Below are 13,687 nucleotides of genomic sequence, written 5' to 3' on the forward strand. Positions count from 1 at the left end.
TACAGACAAACAGCCAAACTAAAGATTATACTAAATTCTTCTTCCAGGAAAATAGGACCCGCCCACCTATGTTTGACAAACTAAATGGGCTTCTAACAAAATTCTTTATAGGACAAAGATCAGTTTCTACCAATTAAAACACAATACCATGCATGAGAAAACATAACCACTTTCAATGTTTATGGGCCTAATAAAAAAGCTTCAAAATACACAAATTAGAATCACATGTAGATAATCTTGCAAAAGTAATAAATGATTTTAACAATGCTATTATAGCACTCAGAGAACAACCCGAGACAGCGTAGTATCAGTATAAAGACAGACAAATAAATCAATGAAACAGGATAGGAACTTTAGGAAAAGACTCTCTCTGTAGCACAAATTGATTTTTGACAAAGGTATCAAGAACAGTCAATGGTTAAATAAAAGTCTTCCCAGGCAATAGTGCTAAAACAACTGGGCGTAGTGGGAAGAGATTAGGGGAAGCAGTAGATAAATGTTAATGCTCCACCTCACATCACACACAAAGAAATAACTTAAATGAAATACAGACCTAAACATAAAAGCTAAACTATAAAAATTCTAGAATAAAATGTGGAAGAAAATCTTTGTCCTTGAAGTAGGCAATGATTTATTTAATAGGGAGCAGAAAACATGGACAATAAAAGGCAGCAGACACATTGGACTTCATCAAAATTTACATCTTTTTTCTTTGGATAATAATACAGTGAAAACTAAAAAGAAAGTCATACACTGAAAGAAAATAATCTTAAAACATACAGCTGACAAAGGATTTATTTCTAGAATACTTAAAATAATTATTTTTAAGAAGAACTTTAAGGTTCAGGAGTACAAGTGCAGGTTTGTTACATAGGTAAACATGTGTCATGGGGGCTTGTTGTACAGATTATTTCATCACGCAGTTATTAAGCCTGGTACCCTCTAGTTGTTCTTCCTGATCCTCTCCCCTCTCCCAGCCTTCATCCTCTGAAAGGCCCCAGTGTTTGTTGTTCCTCTCTTTGTTTCCATGTGCTCTTATCATTTAGCTCCCATTTATAGTGAGAACATGTAGTATTTGGTTTTCTGTTCCTGTATTAGTTTGCTAAGAATAATGGTCCATCCAGCTTCCTGCAAAGGAAATGATTTCATTCTTTTTTATGGCTGCATAGTATTCCATGATGTATATATTCCACATTTTCTTTATCCAGTCTATCATTGATGGACATTTAGGTTGATTCCATGTCTTTGCTATTGTGAACAGCTCTGCAGTGAACATATGTGTGCATGTGTCTTTATGGTAGAATGATTTATATTCCTGTGGATATACACCCAGTAATGGAATTGTTGAGTCAAATTGTATTTATTCTCAACAACAGGAAGACAAGTCCATAGAATGACTTGAAGTTTTGAGTGGACACTTCAAAAGAGAAGATATATACTAATACTCAACAAGCACATGAAAGAAGCTCAACATCTTTATTCATCAGAAAAAGTGCAAATTAAACTTACAAGAAGAAACCACTATATACACATTAGAATAGTCATACTTAAAAATATTGAAAAAAATCCAAGTCCTGTGAAGATGTAGAGCAATCAGAATGCTCACACACTGTTGCTGGTGGAAAACAACTAGAAAACTGGCATTTCTTTAAATAGCGAAATATATATTTACTAGAAAAACTGGCTATCAGATTCTTAGATCTTTATCCAAGACAAATGGGCATGTATCTACAAAAAGACTCATATACAGATGATGACAGCAGTTTTACTAATAATAGCCAAAAATAGAAATAACTTGATGGTCCATCAACAGGTGAAACACATGTGGCATAAGTAGACACTGAAATACCACTCTGCAATAAACAGGATCAAGATACTGACAATGGCAACAACAGAGATACATCTAAAATTCACTATGCTGAGAGAAGCAAACACAAAGGAGTATATACTATATGCTTCCATATATACACAAGCACAGGGAATACACGGATATTTAGAATGACAAAAAGTTGATCTGTTGTTGACTTTGGATATGGACAGAAGGAAGAATGGACTATGAAAAGGCATGATCTGTCTTCGGAAATGATGAAATTGTTCTATATCTTGAATGTGCATGTGGTTTCACAGGTGTATCTACCAAAATGTATTGAGTTGTACACTTTAAATGGGTGCAGATGATTGCACAAAAGTCATCTCAGTAAAATTTATTTAAAGATAGCAGAATTGGAATTTCAATTCTTAATTGTCTGGATTCAAAACCACTTTATTAACCAGTATTTAACTTTTCTCTCAGTATGCATATGCAGCTTCATAATTCAAGCTCAGAGTTTTGCTGATGTGGCAGAACCATACTGGATATACTCATTCTTTCTGTCTCCGTGAAAGAGCTACCTCTGCAGTCTCCAGCGAGTCATCTGTGTGCTGTGAAATGCTAGAACTGCTACTTCATGAGGATACGTGATTGGCATTATTCCAGACTGCTTAATCTATTTTTGTTTTCATCATTGTGCACATACCAATAAGCAATTCAAGTTTCTACAATGGAATGAGAAAGGAGCTAAACTAATTTCAGTGGATATTGTCATTTTTCCCCTTTATTTTCTATCCTTGTCACCCTTGGGCAGTTGTATCTTATGCTCATAGGGTCTTCCCATACAACTTCTTCTTTACTTTATAAAGCATGGTTTTACATCGTATAATCCTATAATATAGTCTGGTTAAATATAATTAGTTTATGTCTTGTCAGAGATAATAGGTCCTTAAACTTGTAGGAAGTAATTTATGTGATTGTTGGTTATATATATATATATTTAGACTTTCCCTTTGAAGTTAAATGTGGTGGTCAGTTTTCTTTCAAGTGTCCATCTGTTTCAAGGTTTTAAACATGAGAAAGATCATAATTTGATTTTAGTATTTTAAGCAAGGTTTTAATTTTGAAGCTCTTCCTTCTTCCCTTTAACAGAAAAATGAATTAATAGGATTTTTCATGTGACTAAAGAAGACAGAGACTGCAAACCAGGTGGTGACAATTGCCCTGGTGACACCACATTTGTATTTATTCACTTACTGAAATTTCCACCAGATATTTTTCAATGTAGCACATTAAAAACATTTCTGTTTTCCTTTCTCAATTTTATTTATATCACATCTACATGTGTTTAAAATTAACTCTGCTTTTCCACAGAGGACTACATGGCTCTTTTTGTTGACTATTAAAATTTGTTTTGAGGGTTTCAAACCAACCTTTATCCTTGCAACTTGTTTAAACAGTATATCTGGGAATATACTTTTGTTTCTCATTTTTATTTTTTTCTGATTACCTGATTTTGTAAGAGAACTTACTTAAATTCTGGAAAAATAATTTCCAAATCTTGGTTTTCCAAATTCTTTTTCCCTCATTGCTCGGTTTTCATTTTTAGAATCAATTTCCACAGCTTGAGTCCTAATTTTGACTTCATTTTTTACTTGACTTTATCCGTTTTCTCCTTAACCATAGTTTGTCTCCTGCCTAGCACCCATCCTGAGCTGGGAGACATCCTAGTGCAGTAAAAAGAACAAGGACTTTAGACTCACAAAGAAGTGAGCATAAGCCTAATTTCACGACTGCTTAGTTGTGACCATAGGTGATTATGCTGAGGCTTATGCATCACATAGGACTAATAATAGTTAAATTACACTGTGGTTTTGAGTCTAACGAAAGTACCCAGACAGTAAGTACTGGTTCCCTGTGCTTAATGCTGTACTTTTCCCAACTACCCCAACCCTGACCCCCATCTCTGGCATTTTCAATTATCCATTGTCAGTTATTTCAAAGGTCACCCTTCCTGACTTGGGGCTGACTTATAGCTATATGAAGTGTTCTTAGTTCTTACAATAACTTGCTATCCTGCATTTACCTGTGCTAATTATTTTATTAACCACAAGGTGAGGTTGACCTTTGTGAGGCTCACAGTTCTGATCTTATCCTTTTGTTATTTTCTTTTTTTTCAGATGTAGCAATAAAACATTTCATTCTGAACTTCCAACATTTAATTAATGTTCCAGAGTTGTTATTCACAATCTATTTGTTCAAATAATAGAAAATGAAGTTAGAAATTGAGATAAGATTGATAATATTGATAGAGCAAATCTTCAAAGAACATCGCCTATATTTTATAAATTGTGTTAGTTCCTGAATTACTAATATTTAAAGTTGCATAACTGTCATTATTATACTAGAAAGTATACTATTGGTGAAAAATATGATAAAAGAACCTGAAAATAAATGCTTTATTGAGCTTTATGGGGTAGTATCTCTATGAGTTACAATAATTACTTGATTTAATGTGTGTTATTATTGTTAAATGTATTCCGTTAATTTGCACTCTAGTTCCTACTTTCATTGTAAATGTTTAATCGCCAGATAAGACTTTGGATACAGATTCAGAATAAAAATATTGAAACACTTATTTAAGCATCCACCCTCATCCATGACATGGTATTATTCCTTAACTCAAGCCTATAGCCACCACCTTGAAAGAACACTAGCAGCTTAAATTTAGGGACTACATGAGCTACTAAATTTGTGACCTGATTTTCATTAAAAACAGTCAAGATAATTCAAAGTAGTACTTTTTTCAGATAATAGTTATGAGGAAGCATAGTGTATTTTACAAATGCCAGTTCATCTCATAAGAATAGGGTTACTTGCCTATTTTGTTTGGGATAAAAGAAAACACAAAAAGGAAAGGAGGCCAGATGAATACTTTTTCTGCAATTAGTGGTGATGCATGTAGTGAACTGCTAAGCATCCATGACTAATCGAGATAGACAGGGCTATCCCTTGCTAATCACAAAAGATGTTGGCCTGTCCATAGAAGAAAAGAGTGATTATATCAAAAAGAACAGTCAGCCATTACCAGGGCATACTCTGACAAGAGTGTCTGTGAATTATAAGACAAGAAGACAGAGAAAAATAAAAGGCAGTGTTAATTATCTTTAAATGAGAAGGTGTGTTTAAGTGTTCATGTATCTCATGGAAAAAGGCATTGCTTTGTTTTCTTTTAGAAGAGGTATTTTTTTAAAGGAACTCACTACTTGGTTAAGTCATGGAATTCATTGTCATAAAACTTAGTGGAGTAATTGTTTCTTATAATATTGTAGAACACAAAAAACTTTGTAATTGTTTATTTTAAAGTACCTAAATGATCTTTAAATATTAATTACAACCCAGTAGCCAGCAAGTACAGAACAAAAAATGATGCCAAACGAAACCAGTGGGCTGAATTTTTGTGTTATGGCAATGCAGTTCTGTTCATTTTCAGCTTGCCATTATTTATGTAAACATAGAATTAAGTCTTTGTTTATAATTTATAAATGATGCTTCTCTGCCAAACACAGGTTTAACTTTAAGTTTTTTTGTTATTACTGAGTCTTCTGCTTGGATAGTATCTTTGGGTTCAGCAAATACCTTTATCAGGGAATGAGAAGTTGGAAATTAACTTTTATATAAGTCGCCAATCCCTTCTTTGTCTCCTTTTTTGGAACCTTTGGAAATTTCTCTCTTTTCAAGATGACTGCATAGATCTAACAATCCAAAGAACAATAAACATTCATAAAAGCTCAGTTGTTCAAAAATAACTTTTCAAATTTCAGAGCCCTAATATGTTGAGTATTCTCTATGACTCTGGTATAGCAGACAGTTCAATGGATTGAGAGCTGTTCAGTGAGTGGCAAAGGTTTGGTCAGAGATTTCCCATTGATTTGTTTTTTCCCACCAGCCCTCAGAAACCCACAAACTATGAGAAGATCACAAAGGAGGAAGGGGTTGAGGATATTGAGGGAGTGTGGCTCAAGAGAACAATCATCCAAGATGCATAAAGAAGAGAAACTAAAATGACTGTTTTTCAGAGTGAGATTTTTTTCTGTGGTCCAAGAAGAGATTGGGTTCACATTTAGTTAGAGTGAGATAAGTGAATCTTGAGAAATGCAAGGCATTTCAAGAGTCAAGTCTGAGTTTTCCCAACTAAGATATCTGTAGAGGATGTTAGAACTGGTTTGAATTGTAAAGAGGAATGGTTTTTGAGAGGAAGAGTAATTTGTGGTTTACACATCACATTGGGAAGCCAGGATTTCACTTTCAGGACAGCAGGAAAGTTAGCTAATATGTCCATTAGCTGAGTTGGCAGGGGACAGAACGATAATTCAAGCACTGTATGGAACACACTCTTCTGCCAGAAGGATGTTTCAGACCTTGTACTTCAAGTGACTTGTCAGAAATCTTCTTTGGATTTAGTTGTAGGCTGTGATGCACATCTAACAAGATTGTGATTGTTTCTGATTTGAAATAGGTTAGAATAGTATGCAATGATTCCAATCAAAATATTTTAAGCATAGGAAAAATTGTCAAGATCAACTATATATAAGGCTTCTTATTTCATTGCTTGTAAATTCTGCCAACATCAAGCCTGAAAAAGGAATCATGTTCTCTTACACTGGATCCCTACACTTTTATAATTCCAGCAATATTCTCTTTTACTGTTTCTTATAATTGAAAACCTCTTCGAATATATTATTGGAAGAAACTGGGCAAAGCAGTATAAAATGACTACACAAAAATAATTACACAGTGTGGGATATTCCCAGATTTAGTTTATTTGCATCTCTACCAACTTAGTCATATTTTGGCACTAAACACAGTCTTAGTCTACCACTCCTGCCTCCTAAGTATGTCTCAAATGCTTCTATTTCTCCTTGTTCCTATTACCACCCGTTTTGCTCAGGACACAATCATCCCTTGTCTAGAATGTTGCAATAGCTACTTTCCTAACTGGTCTCCTTGCTATCTGTCTTATCCACACTTCTAGTTTTCCCCAAACGGTAGGTGATGGCACTTTTCTAGGGCACAAATGTAGCATTTCTGTTTAATGTATTTTCATTCTACCTTATTTTGCTTAGTAGAAATGTCCAGAACCTTACTTGATCTCTCTCTCTCTCTCTCTCTCGCTCACTCACTGACTCTTGTTCTCACTCTCTGGTCTTCTGTGTTTTAGCACTAGTGTCTTTGTCTCTAGGGCTTTGATTAGAAAACTCTTCTGCCCTTCATCTCTGCCCCATTCCCTGCCAGCTGGAAGATTCCTGATTGCTCCTTCCAGTCTCCCTTTGGATGTCACTCCTATAAGAAGAATTATTCTCTTTTGACTAACACAGGCATTCCTCCCTTGTGCCCCCAAGCACCCTGTACTTATTTCTTTGTTATTTAAAAATGTTCAAAAGGTCGTGCCATCACCTGCTTCTTTCAACAAAGTATAAGTTCCTTAAGGACAATGTCCGTAATTGTACCTCTAGTGTTTAGTCCAATACTTGGCACAAAGTAAGCAATCAGTATTTACTCGGTAAGTTGAAAGTGATTTGACAACACTCCACAGCAATCTTTCTCAGTCCTCTTGGATAAAGAGGACGTGGCAACATCAATTTTAGATGGCTTTCTAGACATAAAATTTAGTCTTTTCCTGAAATAACCAGAAGGGTGTCTGATATATTAAGCTGATTACTGTGTCTCCCTCAATCAGAAATTTTCCTGATCCAGCTCTTTGGAGACATTCTGCCTATCTTAAATGTCTACAGTGTGCTTCTCACTCACTCAGAAATTTTCCTGAACCAGCTCTCCAGAGATATTCAACCTGTCTTTAAGCCATCTTTCTCTTGCTTTTAACTCCCCTTATCCTTGGCTTTAACCTTCTGACTCATCACAGTTTCCTTTTGCTCACACACCCACATCCAGATGGATCGAAACCTTTTCTCTGAATACTGTTTTGTTTTCTAGTCAAAATTGGGGTCATCAAACATTTCACATAAAAACCCCCTATTTAACAAATGGGCAAACAAATATAAAGCAAAATTGTTGATGCAAATATGTGTATATTTTGGGAAACACATATGTAACCTTAGGGTTAGCAGCTATAGAAAGGATTGTGAGTGATTAGGGAGTAGGCATTGCAGGCAGAAATAGCCCAAAGTCTGTAGCTGCCATTCAAGGTTACTTTAAAATTTAATGGGTATCTCAAATAATCAATGTCTTTGTATCAAAGATAAATCAAATTCAAAGCAAATAATTATAGAATTTCAAATATCTTTGAATTTTGTTTGTATTTTAATTGCTGATTTAGCAAGTTGTCAAAAGTGAAATTATGTAGACTCTGTACAAACGCAGTTACAAGTGAGACAAGCAAGAAGTAAGGTTGTAATTTTATACAGGTAGATGTTTTTCCTTTGTAGCATTGGTATCTTCTTTAGTTTCCCCTGGACAGCCCTTGGATAAATGACATTTAACAAGTCACCAGAAGACAGAAGACAGCATCTTATTACTTTAGGGTTAATCGTTAACAACATGGTTGTACTAGTGACATTGTTTATAGTGTTCAATTAAATGCCAATTTAATGACACTACACATTTAAACAGCAGTGCTGAGCCTTTATGTAGTTCCAGCCCAGAGGATTGACCAGCTGTCCACTCTTGCTGACCCTCCACATGCCGTTTCTTCTATTTTTCAAGGATACAGGTAATTGCTAGTCCTGAAGGAGACTGAAACAAGCTATTGTCTGGCTATATCCACGATGCCTTTCTTAATAGGAAATGAATTGGCACTCTTCATAGCATCAAGTTCCCAGCAGAAAACTGGGTTTGGATATTAATGCAGTAGGAACTGTGTTTCATGAAGCCTTGGCTGAATATTACACTATACATTTGCAGCTTTTTATTATACCTTGCATTTTGAGAGGAATGATGGCTGCATTACCACCGACTAAGCAGCTGCAGGGTTATCTCTTTCACACAACCAATCCACTTGGGCTTTTGGAAAAAGGGTTTTCATACCTGAAAAGTATTCCCTTTCCAAGAGTGAGAGCATACAAGCTCACCAAGCACTAATACTCAGCTATGATGAGACTGCTGGCCCCTGATAATTGCATAAAGAAACCAATTTGAACCAAAATGCTGCTACTAAAATGTGTTTTTCTAATAGACTTCTATAAATATATGAGGTTTTGTGCATTCACATATCCTCAGGTGAATGAAGATAAAGTTAAGGTCTATTTCACCTAGATGATGCACTAGCTGCTTATTCAGATACATTCTAGATGAGAATGTATCTTGAAGATATCAATTGTATCCCCCTTCCTACTTTTAACAAATATAGTAGACAGGTGCTTACTACATTATTTTTCTTCATGATAAAGATATTCAAAAGATAGTTTCCATCTCGGAGAACCTCACAGTCTAATGGTAAAGACAGGCATAAACAGAAAAATACAATACAGTGTAGAGGTGGATACGATGTTGGTGGTATTTTACAGGACAATACAGGGATATAAAGGAGACAGACCTGATCAATACAAGAGAAGAAAAATTAACAAAGAAACCATATACTGAAAAAAATGTTTTGAATCATCAATATGAGACGATTTCAGCACTTGGTTCATGTAACTCTATTATCAGCTTCTACAATGTAAGTTTTTTAAATATGCCATGTATCACCTAACAGGGACGTCTGTGCTGGCACGTGATATCTGGTGATGAAAATAGTATCGACCTGAGTAAATTGAGAATGAAACATCTCATTTAAACTCCTTAATATAGCACACAGCAACATCTGGCATGTGGCAGTTGCAAACATTCTCTATCATTAATTATTAATGGAAGAGAATCAAATAATTGTTTTTAAAGAATATTTATATTTTAATTAAAATTGGTATATATAGAGAGAGATAGAAACAAAGAGACAGAAAGAGAGAAATATTGAGGAAGAGAATCACACATTGTTTATTAGATATTAATACTACAGGAGACCTCTTGAGGAATCCTGCTTTATAACAAACCACACTGAGAAATTCTATTTTAACTAAATTATCAGGATAGGCAAGCTATACTTCAGTACACTGGTTTGTTATGAGTATATGTTTGTTTTTTATGACTTCTAGCTATTCTAGTGAGAATTTAATTAAATGTTCTTACTTGAATAAATAACCTGATAAAGTGAGTTCAGTGATGACTACTGACTGGAGGGGACTGTCTTTGGTGATTGATTGCTCTGAGGATGCAATGCTGAATTTATTTTGCTTTGTATTCCAACTCTTGAGTGGTGTTTGATCTCAGGCACGGACTTTCTGGATCATAACACTGAATCAAAATTCCCAGGAACTCAGGTCAATTATTTGAATTATTAATATTTCTTAATTCGTGAAACATTGTCATCACCACATCATGTACAATTTCTTCCTTATTATATCCCGGTACCTGTTTCCCATCCCTTCTTTTCTAACCATATAATGAGATCAGTTTAAGTTCTTGAATTTGTGCATATTCTTGAAAAATGTCCAGTGTTTCTGAAGTTACCATTTTCTTCCAGTTTTATGTGTAATTATGTATGTGATATTGTACTGTAATCTTTTCTTTCTTCATTGCTTTACTCAACACGAAATTTTGATGTATTCATATAGTTGTGTGTATAACTAGTTCATTTATTCTGAGTGATACATAGTTCCCATTATGTATAGCCAAGAGCGTGAGTATTGTATCACCAAATATTCTCATACTGTTCTCCAGAAGGTTTGTGATGGTTTTTGCTACCATCGGAAATACAGGGTTGATGCCATCAGCCTATTACTTACAAAGAAAAAACTTTTGACATGAAACTTATGTGCAAATTTTGTAATACAGAGAAGTAGAAGTAAATCTCTGTAGTGAATGTTGTGTGATATAAAAGTTAAGCAAAACAAACTGTCATGTCTTATGTTGAGGAGATGCTCTCTAAATAGTTGTTGAAAAATTGAGCTAAGTGCAGTAGACTTCTGGCTGTGTCACATATGAGCTGTGTCACCTTGAATAAATTACTGAACCTCTTAGTTCTTTCATCTCTAAAATGGATATAATGATACTTATTTTATTGGATTGTTTAAAAGATTAAACGAAATCGTGCTTGAGAAGGTTTAGGTAAGCCTTAAGAAATAATAAACATTGGCTATTACTGTTGTTATTTTTATTGTTGTCACTATTGTTATTTAGTGATGCCATAGAGGTTCAACTGCAAAGGCAATTTTGAAAAATAAGGTAAATTCTCCCAACATCTATATCTCTGTTACACTGTTCCCAATAGAGTGCTTTTTGGTTCTTGAACTTTATATAATGCATTAACTGTTAGTACACTTACAGCTGATGTTTACATAGGAAATTTTATATTTGCATTTGGAAAACAAAATACAATCTTTTTTTTTTTTTTTTTTTAAGGCAGGGTCACCCAGGCTGGAGTGCAGTAGTGTGATCACAGCTCACTGCAGCCTTGAACTCTTGGACTCAAGCGATCCTCCTGCCTCAGCCTCCTGAGTAGTTGGGACTATGGGCCTGCACCACCATACCCAGCTAATTTCAAATATTTTTAGTAGAGATGGGATCTCACATTGTTGTTCATGCTGGTCTTGAAGTCCTAGCTTCAGACAACCCTCCCGCCTGGGCCTCCCAAAGTATTGGGATTACAGGCATTAGCCACAGTGCCAGGTCAAAATACAATCATTTTTAGAAAACAGTGTACAGTAAGTATGCAAGTTACATTTTAATTATAATTAGTAAGACATGACAATCACATGTAGATACTTTGAAAAAAGCAACATGCATCAACAAAGGAGACATGTACTGGGGATATTTCTGGCTCTAAGAGCCATCGCAGTATCATACTCATTGTGAGCTATTCCATGCCTGGCACACTTGTCCTGAGGTGTTTCCAGAATGCCTTTCAAAGTTTAACCACGTATTATACAATAAACACCCCCTTCAAATCACGAAAGTATTATTTTGACTTTTTAATAATAGCTGGCCAGGTGTGGTGGCTCCCGTCTGTAATCCCAGCACTTTGGGAAGCCGAGGCAGGTGGATCACTTGAGGTCAGCCTGGGCAACATGGCAAAACCCCATCTCTACTAAAAGTACAAAAATAAGCTGGGCAATGGGTGGTGTGTGCTTTTAATCCCATCCGCTTGGGAGGCTGAGACAGGAGAATCTCTTGAGCCTGGGAGGCAGAGGTTGCAGTGAGCCGAGATCAAGCCACTGCACTCCAGCCTGGGCAATAGAGCAAGACTCCATCTCAGAAAATGATAATAATAATAATAATAATATCCATTCTGACTGGCGTGAGATGGTACCTCATTGTGGTTTTGATTTCCATTTCTCTAATGATTGGTAATGTGAGCATTTTTTCTTGCTTGTTGGCCACATGTGTGTCTTCTTTTCAAAAGTGTCTGTTCATGTCCTTTGCCCACTTTTTAATGGGGTTACTTTGTGCTTGTAAATTTGTTTAAGTTCCTTATAGACTCTGGATATTAGACCTTTGTTGGATGAATAGTTTGCGAATATTTTCTCCCATTCGGTAGGCTGTTTACTCTGCTGGTAGTTTCTTTGGCTGTGCAGAATCTCCATAGTTTAATTAGGTACCAATTGTCCATTTTCTTTTTTGTTGCAATTGCCTTTGGCATTGTTGTCATGAAATCTTAGCCAGGTCTTATGTGTAGAATGGTATTTTCTGGGTTATCTTCTAGGGTTTTAATAGTTTTATGTTTTATATTTAGATAATTAATGCATCTTGTGTTGATTTTTGTATATGGTTAAATGTAGGGGTCCAATTTCAATCATCTGCATATGGCTTGCCAGTTATCCCAGCACCATTTGTTGAATAGGGAGTCCTTTCTACATTGTGTGTTTTTGCTGACTTTGTCAAAGAGCAGATGCTGGCGAGGTTGCAGAGGAAAGGGAATGCTTACACACTGCTGGTGGGAATGTAATTAGTTCAGCCATCATAGCAAGTAGTGTGAAGATTCTGCAAAGCACTTAAAGCAGAATTACTATTTGACCTAGCAATTTCATTATTGAGTATACATATAAATATAAATCATTCTAGGACACATGCACACAAATGTTCATCGCAGCACTATTGACACATGCAATCAACCTAAATGCCCGTCAGCAGGAGACTGGAGAAGGAAAATGTGGCACATATACACCATGGAATAGTATGCGACCATAAAAAGAATAAGATTATGTCTTTTCCAGGAATATGGATAGAGCTGGATGCCGTTATCCTAAGCAAACTAATTCAGGAAAAGAAAAACAAATACCACGTCTTCTCACTTATGAGTGGTACATAAACAGTAACACAGGGACACAAAGAAGGGAACAACAGACACTAGGGTCTACTTGAGGGTGAAGGATGGGAGGAGGGAGAGTATCAGAAAACTACCTATTGAGCTCTATGCTTATTACCTGGGTGATGAAATAATCTGTACACCAAACCCCTGAGACATGCAGTTTACCTATAAGGCAAAGCTGCATATGTACCACCAAACATGAAGTAAAAGTTTTTTGTTTTTTTTTTAAAGAGAAAGTATTAAGGAAACTATGAATAAGAAAACAAGTAAATGAAAAAAATAGTAGAATAAAAATAGTAGAATAGATATTTCTATACAAAAAAACAGCTGTTGCACTAATTATATGAATTATTTGACAATTAGGAAACAACGTTTTATCATTTCACATCTAAGCATCTTTCTATATAGGGGTTTTCCATATTTTATTTACATTTAGGAAATAAGTTAATGGTGCTGTTAGAATGGGTCTAGGTTTTGTAGGAGCTGCAGCTTGTAATATTTGGGGGATCTCCTTTAGC

General features: G+C 35.4%; 1 pseudogene; it reads left to right on the forward strand.

The window, feature by feature from the left end:
• Positions 1-8,764: 8,764 nt before the first annotated feature.
• LOC105507208 overlaps positions 8,765-13,687 on the forward strand; it is a 45,455-nt pseudogene continuing 40,532 nt past the window's right edge.

The sequence above is a fragment of the Colobus angolensis genome, unplaced genomic scaffold (assembly GCF_000951035.1).
Source record: "Colobus angolensis palliatus isolate OR3802 unplaced genomic scaffold, Cang.pa_1.0 Scaffold145, whole genome shotgun sequence".
Taxonomy (NCBI): domain Eukaryota; kingdom Metazoa; phylum Chordata; class Mammalia; order Primates; family Cercopithecidae; genus Colobus; species Colobus angolensis.